Source organism: Phyllobates terribilis, unplaced genomic scaffold (genome assembly GCF_046119375.1).
Source record: "Phyllobates terribilis strain yellow unplaced genomic scaffold, ASM4611937v1 Scaffold_8__6_contigs__length_399053987, whole genome shotgun sequence".
NCBI classification, from domain to species: Eukaryota; Metazoa; Chordata; class Amphibia; order Anura; family Dendrobatidae; genus Phyllobates; species Phyllobates terribilis.
The window spans coordinates 94,877,774-94,891,461 of record NW_027362768.1 but is presented as its reverse complement, the minus strand read 5'-3'; the positions used below and the strand labels follow the sequence as shown (position 1 = coordinate 94,891,461).

Here is a 13,688-nt window from a genome sequence, read left to right as displayed (position 1 = left end):
ACAGTATCTGCTGGTAACAGCAATTTTGTGGAATCGTTTCACCACTTTTTTAGACCATCCTTTGCAAGGCCACAGGAGACAAGAAGTCTGACACATAGTCAATGCCTAGAGAGGATGGTGCAGGAGTATCTCCAAGTGAACATCGAAGCCATGACTGTGTCACTGAACCCTTGTTCATTTTGGTATTCCAATCTGGAAAAATGGCCGGAGCTCGCCACGCACGACTTGGAGATCTTGTCATGCCCTGCAGCCAGTGTTCTCTCTGAACGTGTGTTCAGTGCTGCTGGTGGTGTGCTGACAGATAAGCGCACGCGGCTGTCCACTGAGAATGTAGACAGACTCACATTCATAAAGATGAACAAATCATGGATTCACAAGGACTTTTCTACCCCTGTGCTATCCTTGGGAGACTAAAAGCTTGATGATTTGGTAAAATCACCTCACCAACCATTTTAAGCAACTGTGGGGCAATTGATGCCACTTAACCCTAGAACGCATGACCATAAAAATCTACACTTTCACATACCTGGGGCCTTTAAGGCCCGTGTGCAAATAACATGGAATAACTAAAACTCAAATGACAAACAACTATATACATGAAGAATACCTAGAGTTTCAAAGTTCTAACTAAAGTAATCTTGCAGAAAATAGAAAACAATTAACAGGGCGGGCCTGCGAGGCCCCAGGTATGCGTTCTAGGGATAAGTGGTGTCTGTGCCACAATTTTGGGAAAAAATGGAGACTCTTTTTGGAGTCCCCTTGCTGTGTCTTACGTGACGTTGGCATCGTCAATTCCAGGTGGGTTGGGTCGCTCCCCCTCCTTTTAACTGTAAGAAACTACATACACTATGGCTTGGGGTAACACAGATGGTTGAGTCTGAAGAGCTGTTTACTCAGAGGTCTGCTCCAAATCTTCAGTGTCTGCTAGTCAGCGTAGAATTTTTAACTGCATCTAGCCTAGGCAATACTTTGGGCGTAGTAGCCCAACTGCGAAGCAAGCTGCACCGCCTGTGTATCTAATAAGAATTTTTAAATGCATCTAGCCTAGGCAGACTGTGGGGACCCCCAACCAAACCCAGACGCTCAGCCCCCCTACCGCCCCCTTTTCCTTGACAATACAATAATGTAACTCTTACAACTGGATGGGTGAGGATCGGTCACAGCTTTATTAACTCTTTATACTCATTCCATTAGAAAGGCATTTTATTTCTAAAATAATTCAGCTTGTTGCAGCATGCCCTGGGTCTCCACTCCAGCAAGTTGGCCAACAAGTGTAACTCTCCAACATGTCCTTTCTATTTCCAGGCCACGGAGGATCCTGCGTACTCGTATGCAGGACTCAGACCCCCACCCATCACTCTTAACGCTTGTTCCACTCCATCCTGGAGTCCTGACAGGAATATGTCCAGTCCAATATCCATTAAGTGAACACCGTCGGGCCGTATGAGGCCTGCTTTATCTCCTTCCAGTTGTTGGTGCCGTACCACTACACCGCCTCTGTCTCTTCTAAATTTTGCCATCCGAATATTTATTACCCGCCTTGTCCATTCGATGGCCTTGATGTCTCGCGCACCTTGCCATACCGCTATCGGCACAATCTCTGACCATACTATAGCTAGTTTTGTGAAAAATTCTCTGAAGCGCTCAGTGTCTAGTTTCATTATTGCCATTAGTTATGCGCTCTTGTGATGACCTAGGTTGTTTCCCCCGGCATGTATAACTAAGATGACCGGACCTCTTGCCTCTCTCCCTACCTTGATTAGCTCCATTAGTACCTGTGGCCATAGCAGGCCTCTAATACCTCTCCAGTTGAAATATGTGTTATGAAACTCTAATTTCCTCCCGCCTGGGCGGACTTTCGCCCTTTTTTCTGCCCAATATATATACGAGTGGCCTATCACTCACACTGTTGGCTTAGCGTCACCTGTAAAAGAAACAAACCACGTTAGGATAACAAGTCCGGTCTTATGTATCTCGCCAAACACGTGGATCGCCATCTCCCTATCCTCAGAACTTCCGTTTCTGACAGTCCTGCTCTTGCTGCTTGAGTGGCCGCGCCTATGCAGAATGAGTGTGTCCCGTAATCTTTGGGGTGGTTCCCTGCCAATGTTATGCATTTATTAAATATAGCTTGGAACTGGTATCTTGATAATGGTGTTCCATCAATGTGTGGTAGGAAGAAATTACTTTGTGATCTGATGGTTAGATATGTTTTTACTATTGTTACCCGACTCAGTGTACCGTTTGTGGGTTGTAGAAATACCCAAGTGCCCCTGCCCGCTGGAACCGTTTTCGATTGGTGTATGCGTAGACGTATTGCATTATTGGCTATGACTACGTCCTGGTGTAATAAGCCTCCACTGGTGGTAATTTTGGATTGAGGGACTAATTCGCTTATGCATAGCGCCCCGAAGAAGGCGATCACAAATGCAGTAGACAGTAGTGTTGCTTCAAATTGTGAGTGTCATGTTAATGGTATTAGGGAGATGATGTGAGAAATCAGTTTTAGTGACACGGGATGGGACGTCTACACTCCTGACTTGGCTGACCCCTTTTCCACCCTTTTATGGATTGTCTGATGATGAATCTTTGTCACATCTCCCCAATTCAGCAGTTGGAAGTGAAATGCTACTCCGGCCAGACACCACTGCGCTGACGCCCCTGATATGCCCCTCATCATTAGCTGGTGGAGAAATTCTATGGTGACTTGTGATCTGGCTTGTTCACATTGGTCAACCCATCTGCCTGCTACTAGTCGTGTCCACTCTTCCCATGCCTTACCGTATGCTTGCCACGTCGACGGGGCAACTGACGCTCTGATTAATGGCATCAACTATTAGCCACTAGATCCCATAGGGAAGGTGGCAACTGTTGCCCGATGGGTGGGCGTTGTCGAAGAGCTCTGTGAAAATCTGCCAATTGAATTGTTATAAAGCGTTAGCAGCAGCTTTAGACCCCTCAGCATAGTGGCTAGTGCGGACCCATACATTGTGTTTTAGGCACAGGAATGCTAGCCTGTGTAGTAGGCCTAGCACTGGGAGAGACGATGATGCCATCTTATTAATGCAGTGCGCTAGGCTGGTGTTTTTTGTTATGAAGCGTATCTTTTTGTAAGCCAGGCGCGCGCCCCACATTTCTATTGCTACCACTATTGGGAAGAAAAATTATTTTCAGGGCTAGATGCAGCTAAAAATTATTATTAATTTCAAAGCTGGTGGAGCTTGGTATAGATGGCCTAATGCAATGAGTCCCACACACTGCTAGAAGCCCAAATATTTTTTCAGAGGTAGATGCAGAAAAAAATTATATTCAATTTGCAACCTGGTGGAGGTCAGTATAGATGGACTAATAGAACAAGTCCCACACATTGCTAGAAGCCCAAATATTTTTTCTGAGGTAGATGCAGAAAAAAATTATATTGAATTTGCAACCTGATGGAGGTCAGTATAGATGGACTAATAGAACAAGTCCCACACACTGCTAGAAGCCCAAATTTTTTTCACAGCTAGATGTAGAAAAAAATTATATTCAATTTGCAACCTGATGGAGGTCAGTATAGATGGACTAATAGACCAAGTCCCACACACTGCTAGAAGCCCAAATATTTTTTCAGAGCTAGATGCTGAAAAAAATTATATTCAATTTGCAACCTGATGGAGGTCAGTATAGATGGACTAAGAGAACAAGTCCCACACACTGCTAGAAGCCCAAATATTTTTTCAGAGGTAGATGCAGATAAAAATTATCTTTAATTTGCAACCTGGTGGAAGTTAGTATAGATGGACTAATAGACCAAGTCCCACACACTGCTAGAAGCCCAAATATTTTTTCAGAGCTAGATGCAGATAAAAATTACGGTATATTGAATTTGCAACCTGATGGAGGTCAGTATAGATGGACTAATAGAACAAGTCCCACACACTGCTAGAAGCCCAAATATTTTTCAGAGCTAGATGTAGAAAAAAATTATATTGAATTTGCAACCTGATGGAGGTCAGTATAGATGGACTAATAGACCAAGTCCCACACACCGCTAGAAGCCCAAATATTTTTTCAGAGCTAGATGCAGATAAAAATAATTTTTAATTTGCAACCTGATGAAGGTCAGTATAAATCGACTAATAGACCAAGTCCCACACACTGCTAGAAGCCCAAATATTTTTTCAGAGCTTGATGCAGAAAAAAATTATATTCAATTTGCAACCTGATGGAGGTCAGTATAGATGGACTAATAGAACAAGTCCCACACACTGCTAGAAGCCGAAATATTTTTTCAGAGCTAGATGCAGAAAAAATTATATTGAATTTGCAACCTGATGGAGGTTAGTATAGATGGACTAACAGAACAAGTCCCACACACTGCTAGAAGCCCAAATATTTTTTCAGAGCTAGATGCAGAAAAAAATTATATTCAATTTGCAACCTGGTGGAGGTTAGTATAGATGGACTAATACAATGATGCTATGCCCAAAAGGTTTTATTTCACTACGTGCAGTAAAAAAATTGGTATTCTATACACAGGTGGTGTAGCTTGCAACACAGATAGGCTACTCCACTGACTAACACACTCTGCAATAGGCCAAAAAGGATTAGCTTTGCTAGATTTAGCCAAATGCTGTGAAAAAAACTTGCACAGCACTGGCACAGACCTGCCTGGCAAAAACTGATAGGAACTGATGTAACTTAGTCCTGAAAAGGACTGCAATTACAATTAGTCTTTACTCCCAACCTATTTATTTAAGAGCACAGACCTGCCTGATAAAAGTCGTAGGAAATGCTGTAACCTAGTCCTTAAATGGACTGCAATCACAACTATTCCCTACTCCCAAGCTATCTGTAGATTTGTGCGAAAATTGGCTTGAAATTAACAAGGTATAGCGCACACAGCAACAGCGGTGCCGTCTAACACGCAGCTGCAGCAGTGAGAAAATGGTGGCGACGGGGAAAATGGCTGGGTCTTATAGGGCAAGGACATGTGACATACACTGCCAATGACACATGCCCTTGCTTGTCTGAAAAAAAGCACTTCGCTCCGTGTGTGCGCTGCTGATAGGCTGACAGATTGCACCTCCCCACTGTAAATGCGGGAAAGAGAAAAAAAAATGGAGATCTTCATTATTCCTGCAGAGATCCATCCCCTGCCCCTTCCCCCCGCCCCGCTGTACACTCAAACTGCGTATTAACATAAATTTTCATCATTACTGAGAAAAAATCCAGCTATGATTTTGGTGCACGAACAGTTATCGAACATAACCTCGAACAGCCGAATTTTTTTCAAATCGTTCGTGTTCGCCGAACGGCTCGAACACCGCCCAAAACAGCTCGAATTTGAGATTGGCGAACAGTTCGAGTAGAACAACGCTCATCTCTATTAGAGACTGCATAGCTCTGAGCTGCTCAAGAGACAACTTGAGAATACCTTTCATATTGGAATTAACCTTGAAACCAACAGGAATAGTTGTCTGGGAAAACATAGCATGGTCAATATAAAAGCTGTCTGTTATACTAAATTACTGGCACAGTGAGAATTACTAAAATGCTGGCATGACTGCTCTTAAGAAGAGGCTGGCTACATGGTCACTACAATTAGTTCGACCAGTATTTTCAAGAAGGTACAACTGGGAGAGATTCAGAAGGTTTGACAAGAATATTTAAATTTGTGATAACTGGACAGGACATCTTCCTCCTGATTTAGTGCCATCAATATACTGTAAGAGTAAAAATCCCAAACTTAGCTATTAATTTATATATAAAGTATAATATGGATAGTTGACTATTTATAACTCCACACTTCCCTCTCCAATGACATTTTCTGTTTGATTTTCTTTTTATTTTCTTTATTCCCTTTTCGGATTTACAAACTGCAATGGAACTTTACAATAGAAAAGTTAAAATCTTTACACAATTGTGTTCCACTGAAAGATAATGTTAAAAATATAGCATAAACTATACTATTTGCTGTTCTAATCCAACCAATGACTTCATCTGCAAGGAATTTGTATGTTTTCCCCGTGTTTGCTTGCGTTTCCTCCGGGTTCTCCAGTTTCCTCCCACACTCCAAAGACATACTGATATGGAATCTAGATTGTGAGCCCCAATGGGGACAGTGACGATAATGTCTATAAAGTGCTGTGGAATTAATGTGTTATATAAGTGAGTAAAATAAATAAATAAATACAGTATCTCTTTTCAGTATGTGTTTACAAGCAGCCACCCAATCATAGTGAAGTATACTTTGCATTTTGTAAGCATGTAACGATAAGGTTTTAGATTTGTATTGAGAAATTAGAAGCCCGAATAAAATGTGCAAAGAAGTACTGGTAGATTGATATGTATTTTATATCTTTTACAGACGCTCCAATAATCACCGAAGATAGTCCCAGGGAATACATGATGGATTGCGTAGCAGACTGATAGTAGTCTGGGACAAAAACACAGCCATTTTCATATAAGTTTGTTGTGTTGATTTTGCAGGTCTGTGAACAAGAGGTTCCTAGACACTGGTTGTACTTTTTAGCATTTCTACCAGTTAAACGTTTGGAACACCTATAATGCATTAAAATAATGAAATGGAATCAGTTATATAAATATACGACTCAGAACTTGGCCACCTAAGCAAGTGATCTTCTTCTCAGATTAATAAATAGTATCAGTTAGAGATATCAATTATTCAAAAAGGTCAACAACATTTTAGCATTTTCTCAATATGCATGCTGTTCAGTATAGGGGCATATATTACATGATGTCTACATTTCAGTGGTCAAGGTCAATTCACATCACAGTGGGTAGAGGGAAAAAGCTGCAGGGGCAACTTTTGGGGTCCCAGAGATTAGAAAAGTGATAAGCCATAACATTATAGGATGGGAATTAGAGATGAACAGTTTTTTTTTTGAGTGAAACATGAGTCCCATTTCAAATTGTTCAAATTCACATGAAACAGTGAATATTAGTAAATTTGACTTAAACTCAATTCTCTGCAGATCGATACACTCCTCTCTAGTGGGAATACCTGTTTAAATCCTTAATCATGAAACCAATGTCTGTTTTAGTTTGTCTCTCATTAGTTTTTGCACTTTTTTTTTTTCCTCCACAAGATTTTTCCATCAACATGGCCTTTGAAGAATTATTTTTTGAGGGACAATTTTGAATGACATTATTTACTTTACAGTATAATATACTGAAAGAAAAGAGAAAAAAATCCCAAGTGATTTGGAATGGTGAAACACACACAATTCCTTTCATTTTTATGGCGTCCATTGTGCACTGAAGATAACCTTTAATCATTATCCTTCAGGTCAGTACAAATACAGCAACATCAAACTTAGTCTTTTTGTTATTTTAGTAGCTTTAAAAAATTCAGAACCTTTTGAAAAAAATTGGTATGTGTCGCCATTTTTAAAGAACCATACCATTTTTATTTTATTTTATTTTTTTGATTTTTTGCATGCTGGGCTGTAGATTTTATCGGTACTATTTTTGGCTGATAAGACACTTTTATAGTTTTACATTATATATTCTTGGGGAGTTGAGGTGACAAAAAATGGCAATTCTGGTGTTTCAATTTTTTTTCTTTAGTGTTTTTCTTATTTGCTTAATAATTTTATGTTTTTAGTTTTAGATCCTATCAATATTTGTAAACTTTGTTTTCATTTTTGAATCGTCTCTTGTTGATGTTGTTAGAGACGGGAATCAACTAGATAATACAGGTGACACCTGCCCTATATGGAGCAGGCTCAGTTCTTGAGCCCGCTCCATGCAACCGCAGACTCCCTATGATATACTATTGTTTTCTTTGGAGGTAGGGTGTGAAAAGTTTTATAACTGATGTAGAATGATAACTTCCAAATATTATGCAATATATTTAGAATTATTTTCGGTGTAAAAAGAAATCATGCAAATACCTTGTTGCTTCTATTTTACCAGTACTTGAAATGTAGTAAGGTTTCTGTGTATTGTATTCATCAAAAACACCCCATCGTAGGTGAGCCCATTCGTGAACAAGGACTCTTCCTGCACAGGTATAAGAAATAGCAGTTTGAAAAGTCAAAAAGTTAAATGACAAGATTTGCAGTATGTACTGTAAATATACTTATCAGTCTTGTCATGCCATGTTGTGTAAGGGCTGGTGCACATTGCAGGGTAGTGTGTGCAGGGTAATGTGTACAGGGCCTGTATGGCAGTGGATACAGTCCTTATAATTACTTCATACAAAATGTAGATCTAATGGAACTGTGTGTATGAGGTTTAAAAAAAAACGAATCACAACCACGTTCAACATATATGCTTTGAGGTGATAAAAGTACTTTGAAAGAAATTAGATTACTTCCCACAATAATCAGATAAATTAATAGAATTGTATATTTTCCATATGATTTATAAATTATTAATAATATCCAATGTATAACAAGTTACTTACCTCTTTGTCCATAATTTTTTATGAGATCATCATTAAGTAAAAAGTTGGGTGTAAAATGGATGTATTTCCCTGGTTCTCCACAACGCCCATATTGCAAGGTATATGGCTGATCTCCATATTCTAGATGTGGACTGGCAACAATAACATCTGCCTAAATGCAAATATTTATAAGATGTAATTAATAAGTGAACATGAATGATGCTGTCCAACCTATGTCCAAATAATAATGGAATATGTGCACTTTTGAATTCAGTATAAAATACTTCAGTGCATCGAAAACTTAAATAAATAAAGACATTTGCAAAAAAATTTGATAAAACAAAATGAATCAGTCATTGATTTCAGAGCCTCTAATATAAAGATGCATATCATATTGTGGCTGATATAAGGAAATATCTCGCCATAATGACAGATCATTAGACAGCTAGTCAGCAGTCTAGGTTCTGTTTCAGAAAAGGTGGATTTTTCATGAGACAACCCCTTTTAAGAGGATCTTTCACCAGTTTCAGGATGTTAAACTGGCTATATCATGGAATAGAGGTTGCAGAGCTGATTAAACCATAGTTTTTATTTGTTCATCTTCATAGTGGAAATATTTGCTTATAAAGTTTAGATTTTAATTTATGATATAGTTCAACTGGGCGTTACCAGAGATTTTTCTCTGAGGGTGTGTACTTCTTTCCCTGCATGAGGTTGACCAATCATAAGCAAGCAGCAACACACAGGGGAAAAATACCACACCCTCTTCTCCTCACTGATCTCATATGTAGCTACAGTGTAGAGATACAGCAGAACTGAGTTATGTATCATTACAAACCATTCCAGATCTTATCACTCAGCACTGTGAAAAGAGATCTGGAAGGGTTTTTAATGACACATACCTTGGCGCAGCTGTATCTCTACACAGAAGCTCCAGAGAACAGTGAGGAGAGTGTATTATTTTCTCCCCTATATTAGGCTACCTGCTTATAATTGGTCGATCTCATGTAGGGGGAGAGGCATACATCCCCAGAAAAAAATCTCTATAAATGCCCAGTTGTATTTTACATAAATTATAACCTAAACTTTGCAAGCTAATATCTCTGCAGCAGAGAGGAAAAATGTAAATATAAAAATTACATTTTACTCTGATCTGCAGCCACTTTTCCAAAATGTGGCTAGTTTAAAATGCTCAAACTAGTAAAAGGTCCTCTTTGAGTATGGTAAATATTTTTGTCTATAACCCTAATACAGACCTGTGTCTCAATGGTTACTTACAAATTACAAAAAGTATGTTTATAGTCAAATCCTGTTTTTATTTCTTGCTTCCATTCCATCTTCACACTCTCCCCTATTGTGTGTTGTTAGATTAGTCTTGGCAAGCAGGTAATGGCAGTTATTATCAGAGTGCTGGAGACAAACTGCTACCTGTTTGGAGTATAGCAATAATATGCAGCTGCGCTCCAGCTCTATTGGTGGAGATTGGAGAAAAGTTCACAGCTTAACTCTTTGACCTTTTTTTTACAAAGTATTAATAAATTGTAGCGGGAAGGTATTTAACAAAAGGTGCAGTCCCATTATTGCACAGAGATTTGTCAGTTATGGTTGACAGCTGTATTATATATATTAGTGCACTACGCAGTAATTGCCACAATCAGTAATAACTATGATACCATTCATTCATTTATTTAAAGGGGATATCCGGGATTTGCGCTAAGGTCAAGTCAACAGAGCGGCAGTTTGTCTTCCTGTAGACAGGACAGGACTACTGGTGTCATGTTGATTGACAGCTGGCTCTCTGCTGCCTAATTGGAGAAGCCGGCTGTCAATCAGCATGACACCAATAGTCCCGCCCTGTCAACAGGAAGAGAAATTGCTGCTCAGTTGACAGGGAGCAGCTGAATCTCTGGTAGAAGTGGTCAATGACCGGCACAAGGTACGACAGACAGGTAGTTGCCTCTGTTAGCAAATACATGCATTTTTTTAAAAGTCCCAGATATCCCCTTTAAATGCCTTAATCAGTGCTGATTGTGACATCCATGTGGTTTTACAAAGGAAGGGGGCTATCTTTATTAATGATTTGCCAATACCAACCAAACGAGGATCCATATTGGAGCATTGATGGGTTAACATTAGTGTTGAGCGAGCATGTGCGACACTGCTCGGTACTCGCCCGAGCATCTCACTACTTGGGATGTTCAGCGAGCACCGAACATTTTCGGGTTACTCGGGCAGGAGCTCAGGTCTCTGCCCTGCATGTTTGGCGCTCTTTACAGAGCCAATGAACATGCAGGGATTGCCAGCCAGTCACTGTAATGCCGCAGCCATGTTGGTTGTGGGCGTTACAGTGATTGGGTGGCCGCACTGCGTTACCTCGAGTATTTAAAACCGGGCGCCGCCATCTTGGACACAGTCGCTCCGGATCAGACAGTGTAGGGAGAGTGCTGCTGAGCTAGGGAGAGATTTATACTGCGAAATAGGTAGTGTAGGGTCTCTAAAGCCTGCAAAATCAAACAAACAGTCCTTCTGAGGACTAATAACCATCCCAGATATCAGGCAGGCAGGCTGTATTGGAGATGCAGTGGTTATACCAACAAACACTGCATTACAGTCCTGTGTGCTGCTGCTGCTCAAATTGCTAGACTTAGCTCCAGGTCTCAGGGGCCAGGAAAAATCCTTTTTTTTTCATCTAAATCGTCTTTTATTTCTTTTTTCCTCAGTCAGACTGTACAAATACCCGTCTTATTAACCTTTAGGTATCCCCCCCCCAAAAAAAAAAATTTAGTGTGTCTGTGAGTGTTCAGACACAAATATATCTGTTTAAAATATTCTGGTGTAGGCCAGAGAACTAGAACTGTGCTTTTCCTCTTCCATGGTTCAAATCTGGGTGTAATCCACCTTTTTGCCTTTATTACATAAAAAAAAAACAGTTTGAGTGTCTCGCTGACTGTTGAGACAATAGTAGCTGTGAACAATTGTAGTAGTCGTGACCGAGGGGATATTCCTCTAGGATATGGCAAGTGTGCCTGTGTACCTCTGGGTTAGCGTGCCACCACCGGCAGGACATGCTAACCCAGAGGTACACAGGCACACTTGCCATATCCTAGAGGAATATCCCCTCGGTCACGACTACTACAATTGTTCACAGCTACTATTGCCGATAGACACATTTCCCCTGCAACAGCAACAACTGGTGCTTTTCATAGTAATTATTCCTGAAAGACTCTCAAGTTACGTGGGAAGATCCCCAGAAATTTAGCAGAGTAAAGTAACTAGTTCTTCTGATGGCCCTGAGGAAAACCCCGTTGGGGTTGAAACGTTGGGCAACTATATTGACAACGATTTGAACCAGTTATTGTTGGAGAAATAAAGCATCTACTTTTATATCACCCATATGAGACTTTTCTACATTATTTGGTGTGCCGGAATCTTTATCTACACGGATACATGTGTTGTATTCCTGGCACCCTTCTTCATAAGTTGAGCTTGGTCATTATTTATTATTGATTCGCTGACTGTTCAGACACAAATATATCTGTTTAAAAGATTCTGGTGTAGGCCAGTCAAATAGAACTGTGGTTTTCCACTTCCACGGTTCTAATCTCCTTTTTATTACCCTTTTGCCATTGATAGTGCGAGTGTAAGCTATTTTACTTAATTTACAATGGGCAAGGCGCGTGGCAAGGGACATGGAACTGGACGTTGTGGTGATGGTGCGTGCAGAGGACGGGGCCGTGGCCAAGGTGAAAATGTGCCACAACCAACAGCCACATCTTCTTGCTCCCAGTTCTTGACCGAATTACTAGAGAAGCACAAAACAACACCACTATTGCCAACTGATCAGTGTGAACAGGTTATTAATTGGATAGCAGATAATACTCCCAGTCACCTGGGCGCCACCAACTCCGGTCTGTCTTCCACACGGTCAAGTCTTAGTAGCCGTGAGTCTCGACCGCATACTCCTCCTCACCCTGATGCTCCTTCCTCCCACCATGCCGAGTGTCGTCAGACAGCAACTGATCCCACAGTTGGACACTCTGAAGAGCTGTTCACTGGTCCATTTCCATTTTTGGGCCCCTCGCCTGCTCCGCTTGAAGTGGTGGAAGAGGAGATCCCATGTAGCGATGGCCAAATATTTGAACAGCCACGGCCACAGGAAGGCGACGCTGGCAATTTGTCACGAGGTGGATGATGACTAGACACAATTGCCACGAAGTGAGGAAGAGGACCGTGATGCGTAAGTGGAAGAGGAGGAGGTGGTGGATGATCTAGTAACTGACCCAACGTGGCAGGAGGACACGCAGAGCAAGGCCAGCAGCACACAGGGGGATGGAGGCAGAATACCCCAACAGGCAGGATGAAGCAGTGTGGTGGCCGCAGACAGAAGGCGGGCAACAGTTCCCCGTAACACCAACACGAGGGACGTTGCTAGTACAACCGGTAGGTCTTCCAGAGCCTGGAATTTTTTTAAATACTCTGCTGATAACCCCAAAAAGGCCATTTGTACCACCTGCCAGGCCAGCATCAGCAGGGGTGACAAAACTACCAGCCTGACCACCACCAGCATGATCAGGCACATGTCAGCAAAGCACCCGACTTTGTGGGCCGAACCCCAGGGTCCACGACCAGTGTCAGTGGGTGTCACCACTGCTTCTTCCACTGTTGTGCATGTAAGAGAACCGCCTGTTGTGCGTGCAAGGCAATCCCCTGTCCATACTGCATGTAAAGATGCCCCCTCCTCTCAGTCTTCACTTGTTATGGCAGTTTCTCAAGAAACAGCATCAACGTCCACATCCACGTCCCACCGCAGCGTTCAGTTGTCCATATCCCAGACCTTTGAACGAAAGCGCAAATTCCCCTTGACAAAGGCAGGAGTGCCAAAACGCGCGTCGGGGAGCCACACAGCGTGCAGCTTCTATGTTTACACAAGGTGAATCATGTTTTCTCTTTGTTTTTTGATATATGTTCTGTGAGTTATTTACATCTATGGCCGGTGGATTTCAGGTTTAGGTCCATAAGTGAGGCTCTATTTATGGCCATGTATACCTTGTTATGATACCTTTTTCCAGCCCCCATATATATGAATATACATACAATCCTCACAGTGTCCCCTTGTGTGATATAAATGCTATTGAATATAATGATGGATGTGATATCTGCACCCTGTGGCGACTCCTGGTGTCTATTCTTAAGTATGTTTTAATTATCTGTGTGTAATTTCTTTTTGACATATGTTGTGCCACCGAAGTCCTGTATGACTTTAATTATCTCTTTAAAAAAAGTTTTTCTCAAT

General features: G+C 41.2%; 1 pseudogene; it reads right to left on the bottom strand.

Annotated features, from left to right (window-relative positions):
* LOC141157692 (calcium-activated chloride channel regulator 1-like) overlaps positions 1–13,688 on the bottom strand; it is a 310,073-nt pseudogene that overhangs the window by 210,776 nt on the left and 85,609 nt on the right.